Source organism: Belonocnema kinseyi, chromosome 10 (genome assembly GCF_010883055.1).
Source record: "Belonocnema kinseyi isolate 2016_QV_RU_SX_M_011 chromosome 10, B_treatae_v1, whole genome shotgun sequence".
NCBI lineage: Eukaryota > Metazoa > Arthropoda > Insecta > Hymenoptera > Cynipidae > Belonocnema > Belonocnema kinseyi.
In genome coordinates this window covers 72,381,403-72,397,383 of record NC_046666.1, presented here as the reverse complement: position 1 = coordinate 72,397,383, position 15,981 = coordinate 72,381,403, and the positions used below count along the sequence as shown (strand labels likewise).

Genomic DNA, 15,981 nt, shown 5'->3' with positions numbered 1-15,981 from the left:
GGGGTATGCTTGGAAAGTGAATAAAGTCGATAATTTCAATTGTAAGTCGAACGTCGTCAGATAAGTAAAAAAGATATAAAGAAGATTGTAGCTTTTTAAAAGACTTATCATTTTTATCTAAACCATTTTTTATAAGATTTCATATTTTGGTTTTTTCTACTAGAAAAAAATCCAAAATTAAAATTTTCAGCCGAACGACGCAAAATATAGGAAAAAGTCTCAAGAATGAAGTATAGCTTTTGAAAGGTCTTAAAAAATTGGTCAAAACTATTTCTTGATTAGCTTGAATATTTAATTACGGTTTAATTTATCGAAAATACTATGCAAAAAAAAACAGAAAATTCAAATTTTTAGCCAAACGACGTGAGATAAGAGAAAATGTCTTAGAGAGCAATTACAGTTTTCAAAAAGTCTTACAAAATTTATACGAACCATTTTTAGAAAGGACTCGTCATTTTTGTTTTATTTATCGATAATACTATGAAAGAAAGTCGAAAATTCCAATTTTTAGCCAAACGACACAAAATGTGGGGGAAAGTTTTTGAAGGAATTTCAACGTTCAAAAATTTCCACAACATTCCTTTGAACCATTTTTTGACAGAACTCTTTTTTAATTTGTTTATCGAAATTGATTTGCAAACAAAATTCCAATATCACGACAAAAGGCCCGAGATACGTAAAAAATCTTAAAGAAGACTTGTAGGAGATTTTGTTTTATCCGTAAAAAAATGAAACCGTACAGTGGCGGACTGGCATGGGGACGCAGCCGGGAAGCTCCGGCTGCGCCCCTTGGTTATCGCCCTCTATAAGCCATGCCAAGGCGCCCCAAAAAGATTATATTGTTTAAACAAATAAATATATGTTAGATTCAAATGGAAGGAGTGAAAAGAATATCCAATAATATCCACGATTTACACTTGTACTCCTATAAGTATTACCAGTAAAGGAAACAGTGCCCTCTAATTTCTTTGCACCCATATTATTCTTATGAAATTCCCTAATGCATGTTTTGGATTCTATTAAAAAAAATATTTTCAAAATAAATAATAAATTATTCATATTGAAACAGTAAAAGAGAAAGGAATATTCTTTTCATCCACTTCATTACGGAATTTAAAATTCATTTGTTTCCGATGCAATCCATAATATATTTATTTATCAAAAATGTATGGGACACCTAAATGCATTTTTATGGCCGCCCGCTAATATCTTGATTTTTTACATATGTTAACTTTCGATTACGCATATACGTACCTTGAGGGACTTTCCAGATCAACTTATTTATGTAAAAAGTATGACTTCATTTTCGCTTTCAAACATGATAGGGGGCAACTCATTTAATTTTTTACAAACTCTCGACTAATTATCGGCTATATTTCATTATTTTAGTAATTGTTAAGTTTAAATTCAATTTTTATATTAAAATAACTACTTATTAGTCGAAATTTTCTCTAAAACATGTTATTAGCTCACATTTCAAGAGTTCGGATCAAAGGATATATTTCATTATTTTGGAAATTGTAAAATATTACAATATTTTGCTATAATTTACTATAATAATTGTTATTTTATTATAATTTAAACATTTTTTGTAATTTTTAATGTTGTTATTATGAATTACTTATTTAAATCAAGGCTTATATCTTCGCGGCAAAAATACTTGAAAACTTGTAGTCTATATGGGTGGGCGACTTTTGGTTCTTGCGCTTTGCGCTCGATAATGTATTTACTTCACGCTGTATGCTCGGTCTTTGTACTTCCCAACATTTGTGCACAAACTTTTTAAAATTAAAGGCCAAAGCATCGACAAAACTGTAATTCGGTGATTGCGAAATAACTTTTGTTAAAGCTTCTTCGGCTTTAACGAACACATACTCATCACGCATCTTGTGCCTCGCCCTCGATTTTTTCCAAAATGCAAACTTTTCTACATTACGTTCAACATTATTATATCAAATGCATATTGAATTTATTTTTGTATCTCGGCCCAGGATCGCTTATTCAGTTATTGCAAAATAAAGTACAAATTTTACTTATAATGAATAATTTAATATTTTTGTTCCTTATTCTCCTCTAAATTTAATTCTCAGCTACCATGAAAAATGTATCGTTTCAATGAATTTATATTATTACAATTCATTATATGCATGGGCAGTGAAACATACATATTTTCACTGCCTTGGTTTTATAAATTAAAGAGTTCGCCTTCTATAAATAAACTATTTTGTTATTAACAAAATTTAATTTTTTATTTTCAATGTATTTTAAGATTAAAACGAAGCTTAAAATGAAAACAACGCGTTCCATAAAAAATTATTAATAACGCACTTGAAGCTCTTTTGTGAGTGAATAAATTTCGTCCATTTATTATTTTCGTAGTTTGTGTCTTTTGCCCTAAAAATTCAATTTTTTTTTACTTTCCATGTTGTTTTTTTTATGAATAAAACACAAACTCTACGCATTCTATTAAATCGTGATTAACCAATTTGTACTTTTTTTTAAAGCACCATTTTTTTAATTAATCTTTGTTTGTAACTTGCATAGTTAGTTCCCGAAACAGAATGTTTTATTTTTCATTATTTTTTGTTTGATAAAAATTTGAATTTTTAATTTTTTTTAATTAAAAAAGTTGTTATGACAGTTGGGGGGGGGGGGAGGTCAAGTATTACATACATCTAATGCGTTTACGCTATATGAAACTGAAAGGTAATTTAGAAAATAAATATACATTATAAAATGTCTGTCAAAAATCGAAAGCGTAGCGCGAGTCCCACGATGAGAATGTGTACCTCAAATCCTATACAGAGCTTTGAGCAAATTAATATTTAACTACACTTAATTACGAAGAAAATTCAGAATATATGAAGACGCGTATACCGACATATACATACTGGGATCTAAAAGAGATGTTTTTGATAAAGTTTTATTCAAGAATTCCAAGAAAGAAGAATATCACAAATAGAATACAAATAGAATACAACAAACAAATAAATACAAATAGAATATCACAAAAAAGAATACCACAAATATCCGAACGCGAAGCGGGTGGAACCCATTATCGAGCGCAAAGCGTGAGATCCAAAAGACGCGCACCCTTAGCGCGCTCAAATTTGGGAGCAAAGCGATCCACGTGCATTTTTTCACATATCAGGCTATTTAGAAAATTTTATTTTCGAGAATCTCTTTTCATATGAAGAGCTATATTTTATTTAGTTTCTAAACGTTAATAATTCTATTGGCCTAATATTGGGGAGACCGCACCCAATACAGTATAGATAATAAACGTACAGTATAGATACTCATTAATTAAATATACTAATGTATGTAAAATAAGTGATTTAATTTCATTAAAATCAAGGGAAATATATGTATTAATAAATTAAAATTAATATTAATTATTTATTTAGTGCCAGTATCAACTGTATGGGGGGGGGGGGGCTCTATTTCTGAATTTGAAATAAATTATGTTTCTTATTTTCTACTTAAAAAATGATTAAAATGAAAGTCTCACAATTTTTTCAGCCTAATTAAAAAGTCGAGAGCTGCTTGATAATTGAGTATACCTAATTGAAAAAACTTGAGGAAGGAATTCAACCTTATCCTCTTTTCTTATGTTGACTTTGACCTGAAGAATGAACGTAGGAAGCGGGCCTACGCTACGTTCACAGAAACGTATTCATGTATTTACGTGAAATGCGTACACGGATAGGCATTCGTCAAGCATAAACCTTTTTTATTTATTGGGCTAAAGCACGTGGGCGTTGGGTTCTGCTTTAGTCGTGCGTAATATGAATTAAATCCCGAAGTATTACATAGACTCTTTTACGAATCTATTTCAGAGCCTTTGACTATTAGATTTAATTTGTCGTTATTCAAACAAGAATATAGACTTTTCCCTTTTTTTTAATGAAAAATGATCGGAATCATAATCGTGTAGAATAAAATAGATTAGAATACGATGCGAAAGGATAATGTATAATATAAAAGATTTGAAATAAGGTAGGAAAGGATAGATTAGGATGAGTTAGATCTGAAACAGAATTAATAATAATGAAGTAGAATAAAATGGGATTGAATTAGCTAGAATCAAATAACATATAAATGTAAAACAAAATCTCTTTTTTAAAACAATGTAAGAATAAATTTTAGAAAAAATAAAGATTTTTCTTGTTTTTCTTCTTCGTTTCTTAAAAAAACCACTTACATATTTCATTTTCTATGATTTATTAGCCCATAAATCAATCTGTTGCATACTTATCGAAACGTATTTTATTTTCTTATTTTTTTACAATAGATAATTTTATAAATCTTACTTCGGAATAATTTTCCATAAAATTCCAGTGTACAAAATTTTTAACTTTTATTCTTGGAATTTTCTATTTGCAATTTTTTTACTTAATGTTAGCTCATAATAAGTTCTGCAAAGAGAGGCGAAATCGTAAAAATTTTAATACGTGTCTTGTAAGTCTAAGTAGCATTCCTTCAGGTGACAATATGCATATTTGTATGGCCACCGACACTTATAATTAGAAAAATCTGCATGAGTTTTAAACATTGAAGTTTTTTTCTTGGAACTGAATTGAAACTGGATGTATAGAGTGCATTTTTTAAATGAAGAAAATATCCTTGAACTTCAGCATGAAAGTTAATTTTATAAACATCTATATTGCCATGAGGTAATTATTTTACCATTAAATAATGAAAATATTAAATGAATCTTTGGTAGGTATTCTATATTTTTCTTTTAACCTTTTGCCATTATTTCTATCATTTTTCATGCGACTCATCTTTCCAAAAAACCTGTCGTTTTTCATCATAATTATATAATTTTAATACCGATCACCTGTTCCAGAATTCTATAATTTTGTATTCTACAACCTATCATATATTGATACAATTAATATATTGATAGCACTGGATAGAATCAGATAGATTTAGAAAATATGAAGACAGAAATATATTGAACAAAATAGGATAGCCATTACTATAGAATTATGGTTCAAATAGATTCGGACAACAATGTGTAGAAAATGATGGTGATCGATACAATTGAATAAGTTCGAAACTGATATTAGGAAAGAAAGAAATTGCATATAATATATTTAAAATGATGTAAGAAATAGTTATAATGACATAGAATTAGCATAGAAGAGGATGGAAGTGGATGGAACAGACATAGAATATATGGCAGATAGAAATACATAAATGCAAATGTATTGAATTGTATATCTTTGGAATAGATTAAGAAAAAATGGATAAAATGAGGAGAGAAAACGATTAAATAAAATAGGTTTAGAATATGTTTATAACAGATAAGCACCTAAATGGATTGAATTAAATCATTTTAGCACAGAATATGATAGAAATAGATACAATGAGATTGGCTTAGAATAGAAAGAATATAATAAATATTCCTGTAAAATAAGATGGAATTATACAGATTTAGAATATATTAGAGAAGAAATTGATGGGAAAAGTTATGTTTAGAATAGATTAGAACAAAAATAGATAGAACGGGATGTAGTCATCACTGAAGTGAATAAGAATAAAATCGGTAATCAAATAGAATGGGATAGACATCAGGTATGGATGAAATGAGATAGACTTAGGATAGAATAGGATAGAAATAGATAAAATTATATAGGATTAGAATTTAGCAGAATTGAAATGGATGAACCAAAATAGGTTTAGATTGGTATATGAATAAATGGAATGATATCATATTCCAGAATAAATTTGATTCCTTATTGGAAAATAATGGAATGGGTTAGAATGAAAGAAAACTAAATACAGATTCAGACCATTATGCTTTAATGAGAATATTATTAGAAGTTTAAACTCGAAGAATCAAGTGACAAAATTTGGACAAGTATACATGCAAATATCTCTGTTTCAAATAAAACAAAACCCAAATAAAAGAAGGGGAAATAAAAAGAAGGCGACCTCAAAATTTCCCTTCCTTCATTTCTTTCTCTCGAATTTTTTTTTTCTCTTTTTTTTAATTTTTAAACAAAAAATATTCACAATAATTTACCAACGTTTCGGTGTTCATCCAAGGCAATAGAAATGAAAGATTTACAAAATTGTCAAAATGTCTCAAACCAAGAAGAAGCCAAGACGTTCTCCCCGTGAGAGAAGAAATGGGAGAATATCTTAGTTTTCTCATGGGTTTAGATTATCGACAGTTTTTTTATCATTAATTTTTATAGCTTTGAGAGAGGATTTAAATGGGCACCGGAACGTTGATCAATGATTGTAAATATTTTTTATGTTTATTTTTTTATTTTCGGTTTAAAAATGAAAATAATAAATAAAGAAAGATGAGAGAACAGTAGAAGGAAAAGAGAAAGGAAAGAAAGAAGTGTCTTTTTCTTTACTCCTTTTTCATAGACCGTCTCATTTCAATTACTTTTGATTACGCATGCGCGAAAAATAATTGTACTTCCATTCAATTGTCGGTCACTTTTGACGAATAATAGTGTTATTGTGATAAAACAATTATTTTTAAATTAACTCGAGGAGCACCTGTGTCAAAAAGTGATCTAAAATGGATCAATCCCACGTTAAGAGAAATATTGTGCAAAAAAGGACATTGGTGACAGAAGCACAATATGACACGTTAGAAACTGTGATTAATGCAGGAACTCCGACAATTGGGTAAAGGCATGATGTAACCTCATCTTGCGACGAATTCGTTCTTTTTTCTCTTTGTCGATTCCTTCCGACACAGCACCCATCTTTTCAATTAAGTACAATTGTGTTCTTCTACATTCAATTCTGCTATTAATTCTTCACCTGGCACATCTTTCGCATCCAAATTAACTTTTAAAAATTGCACATTTACACACATTTTCACCTCTGTTTGTCAAAGCGTAATGTGCATACCACTTACGGTAATGTTTCTATGGCCAAGTGTGGAAACGAAGTTAGGTCTCCTCATTATTCCTTCGTCAGATCTATTTGCTTTATTTATATATTAAATGAAAATATTCACTTATATAGTAATCAAAATTGAGCTTTTTGATTCTTGGTGTTTAAATATTTAAATTTTCAATAAAAATTTTTATTTTATCTAAAATAAAGCTCTTTATTTTGCTTCCTCATATAGGAAGTTTTGCAGTCATAAAAATTTTTAATATTTGTAAAATTATTTAATTGAACGTTTCTTGTGTGATAAATTTATAATATAATGTTCTGAGTAATTTTTCAGGTATACTTGTATATGTGTGTGTGGATATCACCCTTTTTTGTTAATATAATAACTTTAAGTCAATAGCAGATAACTGGTGAAACATGGACGGTTTGTTTTCACCGCTTATATTACGAAACTAACAAAAGGATTTCTATAAATATTTATTAGATGTTCTTAGCAATTTTATAATAATTTGATAATCGAGTTTTTATAGTAAATCTTCTTTCATTAGCAAATATGTTTACTAATTAATAATACTGAGGAAGAAAATGGCTCATGAAATGAGTATAATGTACAAAATAAATAAATGGTCTTTTCATATGGAATAGTGAATCAGTGACTTTCTTTTGACGGTCGACCATAAACTTGTATCTTTATAATTATCATTATTCACCTCTGATGTCAGTTTTCACTCCCTATTGAGAAAAAATAACGTCAGAGGTGAATAATGAAAATTATCAAGAGACAATTTGATCACATTGGCGGATTGTTAAACAGATTACACCAACTCGAAACGATAAGTAACCATCAATTACCGATAAATTACAATAATTTACCACAAATTACGTATCGCAAATTACCGAACATTTCCAAAACTTTTGTAAATATTTGGAAGCTTGGATTTTCTGTGAAGGATACTGCACGAAATGTACATAAAGTAGCTTTTTAACAAAATGTCTAATTAGAAAAGTTTTTGTTGTTGTTTCTAACCAATAGATAATTAACTCGATAGAAAATTATCAGAAAATAAACGGTTTTTACTCAAAAAAATGCCTAATATTTTATAGATTATAAACTCTAAAACAAAAGCTTTCTGCCCAAGAACTTGACAAATTCACGATTTTGTGTATACGGGATGTTTTGAGTTATTTTTTAACATCTCTTAAAAATTCAATCAAGGAAACCGACATTTCAAGACAAAAAACTAAAACCGTGGAAGACTTTTTTATTAAATTATCAAAAAAATATTATTATTACTTAGAAATAAGTGTAAGAAGCGTCCCCTACTAGAAAAAATGTTGAAATTTATTTTTATGGCTGTCTTAACGTCCCTTAAAGTTTCAAACAAGGAAGTCGACATTTACATAACAGCAAAACCACGGTAGATTTTTTGATTAATCCATTCTGTAGTCCAAACAAGAAGAGTAGTAACTACATTTTGGATGATTCCACTGCTACTCGTATTCCATTTTCGGTTAGGTTGACAGGGGACTCATCCACAATGTAGTTACTAATTTTCTTGTTTGGACGACAGTATTGTGGTCAGAAGTGACTTTAGTATTAATGTGTAAAACATTCCCTATCAGGAAAGGTCGGGTATATTCATTTAAAGGTTTGTTTTAACATCTGGTATACAATCAAACGAGAAATCGATATTTCCTAAAAACTAAAATCACGGCATCTTTTCAATTATCCTATATTGTTGTCGAAAATTAATTCACATAATAAACATGGGAAACATATGCAAGAAGGAAACGTGTTTGAACTTATTGAAAGGTAGTGTTAACATCCCCTAAATATTCAAGCGAGGAAATCGACATTTGGAAGAAACCAAAACCACACGGAGAGAAATCTAGTTTGAAAACCTGGGCATCATTGTTAGAAATAGGTGACTCAGTCTAAGAAAAGTAAAGGAATTCATTTTCACGTTGTGCCATCTAACAAAGATTGATATAAAAATATAAGGAATGGCAGTTAAATGGTTCAGACTAAAAGCTTGTGTCTAGAGTAGCAAAAGGTTCGACCGTTAGGGACTGAGTGTAAGGACGCGTGTGGAGTAGTAGGTAAAGTATATAGCAATGAAAGGTTGATTTCTATAATAGGCTTTGTTCGAAGACGCTTATGCTCGAAGATAGTAGATTAGCGTAATGAAAGATTGGTCAGTTAGTTATCAATGGAAGATCAGGTTATAAGGAAAGTAGGAAAAATAAACAGATAGTCTTATATATGCTTAAAAATGTGAGGCAGGCTCAAAACAGATAATTGAATATAATGATAAATTTGCACAAAAACATGTTTTATTTATATTAATTGCACTTCATTTATTTTTGAAATTATGAAATTGTACTTACGGTCACTTACAAGCATAATCGTACGCTCAAACGCTATGAAAAATCGCAACTCGCTGGGGGGATTCGAACCCTGCCTAAAAACAACCTAAAACCCTAAGCCTCCGCAAGCTCTAGCTAATTACGCTAATATATCGCTTGGAGTGTCTTGACAAAATCTCAACCAAGATTTTACGCTGAAAAGCCAGGGCTAAAAAAAGGAATATATTTTTTTCTATTTTTTCGTTTCATACATTCTATATGAATATGTGGATTTAAAAATGTTCAATCAAACTACTTAAATTTAATTTATTTAAATTTTAATAGTTAAATCTTTTATTAAAATATTCATTTGATTTGTGATTTTTGTTCAAATTGTAAATCTCGACAATTTAATGGATTTATCACTTTCAGATGCATTATAAGAAAACAAGTAATTAAATTTTAAGTGAACTTTCGAGCCTAGAAGAATAATCGAATGATTATCGTTCTACTAAGGGGCCATTCACAAAGTACGTGAAACGTTTTTCAGGAACTTTCAACCCCCCCCCCTTCCCTTCTCCCTACGTCATACTTTTGCCATTGCTTTTAATATGGGAAATGATATTTCGACAGATCCCCCCCCCCCTCTTAAACATATCACGTATTTTGTGAATGACCCCTAATCGGATGTAGTAAAAATCTGAAAGTAAAAACAAAAGCAGCTACAATAAATAATTTATTAGAACATTTAAGTCAAGAAATAAGTCTTAAAAATGTAAATTTTCAAATACTAAGACTTTTATAAAATTTTGCTAAAAGCCCGTAATTATTTATACATTTTTATCAAATATAAAAATGCTCAGTATATGATATAATAAATTATAGTAAATTAGTATAATAAATTACAAACATAGGTAAGTAAAGTAAACGGCGTTTCTTTAGTTTTTTATTTGATTCCTAAAACAACATTTGAAGGATTGCAGTATACATGATTCATAACCAAACAAAAACGAAATTTTTCAGAAGAAGGATGCTTACAGGTGCTTACAGGCGCACTCGAGAATGGCGCGAACTGTCGGCGGTAATACAGCGCTACTGCGCTTGCGTGATATTGGTGGCAGCTTTCTGATACAGAGTCCTAGAAGGCTCGCAGGCTCAACGTATTTTGCTAATACGAGCGTCTCCAAGAGCCTCGAATATTTAACATTGCACGATGCATATTATTTCGACTCTAATCTTGACTATGCGTAGTAATATATTTTAACTAGGATTTACTAAATAAGGTATCTTTTACAAAAGGTACTTTATTAAAATGAATCAAAGTATGATCTATATCACATTTAATTTTATCAGTCTATCAAACAGTTTTTTATAGATATAGGAATGATGTGATCTAGTAATCAAAACTTAACAGTTTAGAAGGAGTACTTATACTCGAGCAATGGTCATAGTAACCATAGTAATTTGTAATCTAATACAGCACTCTTAATAAAAATTATTTTTCCATTTTTCTCCGTGCACGGGAGTTTTTCTGATTAAGCCGTTGGAATAAAAAAAATCACTTTGAAATAAACACAGGAAACGCCCTCTATCAGGAAAGGTCCTTGAATTCACTTGAAAGGTTTTTTTAACATCCCTAAAATATTTCAGGAAGAAAATCGGCATTTCCTAAAAGCAAAACCACGGGATATTTTTTTATTAAACTAATGTAGCCCGAAATTAGTTTAAAACGAATTTATTTAAAATACTGCAGGTTATACAATTAAAGTCGCAAAATCTTTCCGGGACGAAATATGTTATTGTTTAGAAAAAAATTAGGCGAAGCGTATTTTTTTGCAATAAAAAAGCTTCAAAATCATGCGTATTTTAATGTGTTGTATTGCCTAAAAAAATTTTAATTTCTTCTTCAAACTCCTTATAACTTTGATCAAATCGGGATATTTTTCATTTTCTTTCTACATCTGATATCGTTTATCATCTTTTTTCGTAATTCGCTTAAAAGTTTTAAAAATTAAGAAAATGGCGTCGGGTTTCCTGATAATATTAATAATCGAGTTTTCAAAAAACTTACTATTCTGTACCAATTTTTTGTTGAGTTTTGACTATCAAAACGAACAAATCTTATTAGTTTTATATGGGCTAAATAATTTCTATGAAAAAAGCCTTTTTCTATTTTGTGGTATCTGGCATGGTTTACGAGAAGAACTCCAAGATAATATTTTTAGAAACTAATGATTTTTGAAGCCGTGAGAAGTTTTTTCCTAAAATTATTATTTTGTTCCTTTCCAAAATTTTGGGTAATTTATCAATGTACCATCAATTTCAATAATTTTCTGAAGTTTTATTAAAGTTGAAATAAAGTTTCGAAAATTCTTCCATATGAGCAGAAAGTATGCATGTGTTACAAATAACGTCTATAATCATGGATTTGTTATAAAGAACATTGCATACACCAAAAGTGAGTGGACTTTTTCTGACTCACGTATTTGTTTAGTATTCGTCTCCGGCTAGCGACGATGCGAATTGATGCATAATACACTATTTTCTTAAATTTTACAAATATTACTTGTAATTTTCATTACTCTGAATAATTTTTATTGCTTTTAATTTAATTACTCCTGCCGCTCCTCATTGGTGCATAATATACTATTTTCTTGAATTTCCCCTAGATTGCGAATTCTTCTAAACTTAAGAATGAAAAATAAGACTTCAAGCGTCAACTTGAATGTTCTGAGAAGCTTCACATTTGATCCCGTTCGCGCGGGATCTAGCGCGCATGCTTCTTTGCCATCCCGTGTCTCGCACGTCTCGCAACCTTTACTTACCTTCTACCCTTCTCTCTTGCCTTTCCTCGTAGTGAAACAGACTTTTCAATGGGAGCAAGCGAGAAAGGAAGAAAATTAAAAAAGAGACGGAGGACAAGTAGACGAGGCCAGTGCTGGCCAGGCAGCCTCATACGACCTTTCGTACGGTGACTCCCGGCTTCATTCTCGATCTCCGGTCGATACATATAGATATCTATCCGTAGTGTAGAATCGTGCTCGCGAGACAGAGAATCAATATCCATATTTGTATTCAGTGAATTGACAATTAATCGGTGCATCCAACCCTCTTTTGGATTACCCATTCTCGCGGTAAGTTTCAAACGTTTTTGTCATTTCATTCATTTTTATTATTTATTTATTTAATTACGATAATGTTTCACCGATTATTTATTAATCATTAGGGTGGACGAGTACGAAAAATTTTCAATTTCATAAATCTATGGTGGTGCAAAAGTTTGTCTGTGATACAAGTAGTTTATTCTGAAAATTTTAGTTCGGTGAAAAAATAATCCAGCTATCGCAAGTTTATTGAAGTTTTAAACAGCAAGTGGTTGTTACACTTCATTGAAATTTGTTGAAATTATAGTAATGTATAATAGACATTTTGGGCCCAAAGGATTTTCGAAAACTTAAGAAATTATGGAAATTACACTATTTTTAATTTTCGGTTCACAGAAAATGAAAGAAACATTCTTATTTTTACTTTTTTGAGGCAAAATATCAAAGTTTTGTTTTAAAGGTGTTTTATTTTTAAATTATATACGTTCATCTCCAATATCTTCAAGCTTCATAAAAATATAATTATCGGTTACACAAATTTCGATAATTCAAAAAAATCCAACACAAAAATTCAATATGGCATAACTCCCATATTTTTGAAAATTAACAAAAATACTTTGGACCCTAAATGTCTCTTACCGAGCGATATATTTTCGCCAAGCAGATTTTGACATTTATTATATTCTTATCTACTAAAACTTGTAGTCGGTATTATTTACAATATATTATGAATGATAAAAATAAACAATTTAATTTACAAGCCTACGTAATTCTACTAAAACTGACCAAAAATGTTTCAACTTTACGATTTTTTTTTTTTCATCTTGAGCACCCATAAAATCCATGGAAAGAGTTTTAAATACATAATAAAATAACACACTTTTAGAAAAATATAAGGTTTAAAATGAGATAAAAAAAAGTATTACAAAAAATATCATAGCATAATCTTTGAAAAATCGGCTATTAATTAAAAAAGAAAAAAAGTACATAAAGAATTCACATTAAAGATGAGATTTCGCAGATTCAAAAACTGTAAGGATCTTCTCTTTATCTTTTAAAAGTCGGAAGGATTTCCACAATTTAGGGAGAATGTAAAATATAATATGAAAAATTTCACTGACTTTCATCAGATCCTTTTTTAAAACTATTGCTAGCAAGTCTTCTGTAAAAGTTGTGGCTAATTAAAAATGTGGAAAAGACTTTCCGGACTACTTAATATGTATAATATTATTAAAATGGAAATGTATGATCACTTATTTTAGGTTACCGTACTTTTATTAAACAAATAAAATATTTTAATAAATATCTGAAGGTGGTATTTCATCAAAGTAATTTTTGCCAGAGTTATAATAACAATTACAAAAATTATTATTATATTTATCATTATAATAATTCATATATTATATGTTATTATAGATATAATTTTTGGTACTAGCTCAACATTTTTCAAAATTAATTTCGATTTCTAGGACACACGCATCAATCTTTAAAATGTCATTTTTTTCATAAATCTTCAAAGATAGACAAAAATTCTTAATCTTTAAATGTTTGTATTTCTGAATTATAAGCAGTTACAAAATAAAATTTTGTACCTATTTGAAAAGATTTTTTTCGGGATCTTTTTTCTATTTTCAATATCATTGTTTAACATTCTTAATTTTTGTCAGTGAATGATGAATATACATAATAATAGAGTTTTTAAGAATTTTTTTCTTATATTTATTTATGTTATGTAAATAGCATTCAAGTCCTTGAAACAAAAAAAAAATTGAATCTATTGTTGTGACTGGCGATTTTTTATGCTATTTAAATAATTTTAAACAATGTTTTAAATACAAAGAGTTAAAAAATGCATATATCAACACCTACCTATTGTATGACAATTTTTGGCAATTTATTAAATAAAAGATTTACAAGTTTTTATTTACAAGTAAATTTATCTCAAAAATATTATTTAATTATAAAAGTAACAAATATTTAAAATAGTTTCGAGTGCTAAAACGAAATTGTGAGTATTGTCTAATAGAGTAAAATTAGGGACTAAAGAATAGAATAGATTATAACTAATTATTTCACACTTTTACTATTGAATTCCTGAAAATACCACGAATGAATTAATTTAAAAATTGTTTTTTTATATGAAAATAAGTTTGAGAATGGAAATATTCTTAAATATTCAATTTAGTTTAAAAATTTAAAGAGTTTCGTCGTCCCGAAATTTTTCAAAAGCTTGACTAGGCATCCAAAAATTTTTGGGACTACTAGTCCATCCCCTTTTCCGACTCTGACATTTTGCGGGACGACTAGACACAGCCTAAAAAATTATATTGAACAGCAAAAATTTTTATATTTTTGTAATTTTTATTGTTCGTTGATCAGCTCATTGTTAAAATTAACTATGATGCTTTTTTGAACGTATAAAGTTGTTGGTGGGGTGAAAAATTATGATACATTACTCCCACATGAAACACTTTCAGTAATTTCCATGAAATGACCAAGGAATTTCCAAGAATTGCCTCATTCGATCGAATATATAAAATAATTTACCAAAAGATATTTTGCGTGGACCATTTACGTGAATAAAACGCACTGTTTTTGTTTTTAATTTCTTATTATCATTTATCAAATATAATATATCGTGCAATCTCATACAAAGAAAATTTTATATATGAAATTGCAAGAAGATATTTGGATGAAATTTGTAGTCTGCAAATATACAGAAAATAAGTAAATAATCGTTACATTTCAATTGAATAGAAAGTAATACATTATATTTCGTATTGTAAGCTCACAACTATCATATTTTTAGGTATTAACACGACATTTCCTACTTCTTATTTATTCTGACATTTTCCATAGGCTGACATTATAAAATCAACTGAAAAATCAAACCACAGTCGAGAAATATGAGTGGGACATTATTACGTTCCAGATGACTGATTTAAAACGATTTAAGATAAATTTATTGAAATGACGTGCGCAAAATAATCAGCTTACCTGAGATTCAATTAGTTTTCACATGTTTATCTATTACCTGTGTAGATTACATACAAAATTCATACTCTTAGCATTTCACTTTTAACCCTTAAACGGCCAATAACTAAGACTATTCGAAACTAGAAAAAATTGAGACACATATATTTTTATTGCTTAAGATCTCCTCTTTCCGACGGTGCCAATGACATTTCTCAAAAAATTTTCTTATTATCCCAAAATGCAGTTTAAACAAAAAGAAACGTGATTTTTCGTGCCTATTTTTTTTGTGAACCATTTTCCAAAGCTTTTCGAGTCTGTAATTAACCTGGAATCTCACTAGCGGTTGGAATAAATGTCTAAACTTTGAGAATCCATGGTTCAAAGATCGATTTTTCGTTTTAGTATTTTCAAAATGGCGTCTTAAGGGCATGTGACACAGCTAAATACCTATATTACCGACCACAGTTTTTCAGTTCACTGAATGCTTTTTTGAACCTAAGAACTTTTTTGTAAATAAAATATCGAGCTGAAATTTTGGGAAATGTATTAGAGTACAATAAAGTACGTTTAGGTACTACATTTTGGTAAGAACTTCACTGAAAATTATTTCATCTTTTTTCTGAACCTCAACATTTTTTGAACGTTCGAACTTTTTTTATACATAAAATATCGGTCTCAA

General features: G+C 29.3%; 2 protein-coding genes across 2 annotated transcripts in view; one reads left to right on the top strand and one right to left on the bottom strand.

Annotated features, from left to right (window-relative positions):
• Positions 1-15,981, bottom strand: part of LOC117181416 (protein Peter pan) — a 59,300-nt gene that overhangs the window by 12,499 nt on the left and 30,820 nt on the right. The gene's annotated exons all lie outside the window — the stretch shown is intronic.
• LOC117181414 (mucin-5AC) overlaps positions 12,095-15,981 on the top strand; it is a 48,316-nt gene continuing 44,429 nt past the window's right edge. Inside the window, exon 1 of the mRNA XM_033374040.1 lies at positions 12,095-12,356. The gene's annotated coding sequence lies outside the window, so the exon portion shown is untranslated. The remainder of the gene's footprint in view (positions 12,357-15,981) is intronic.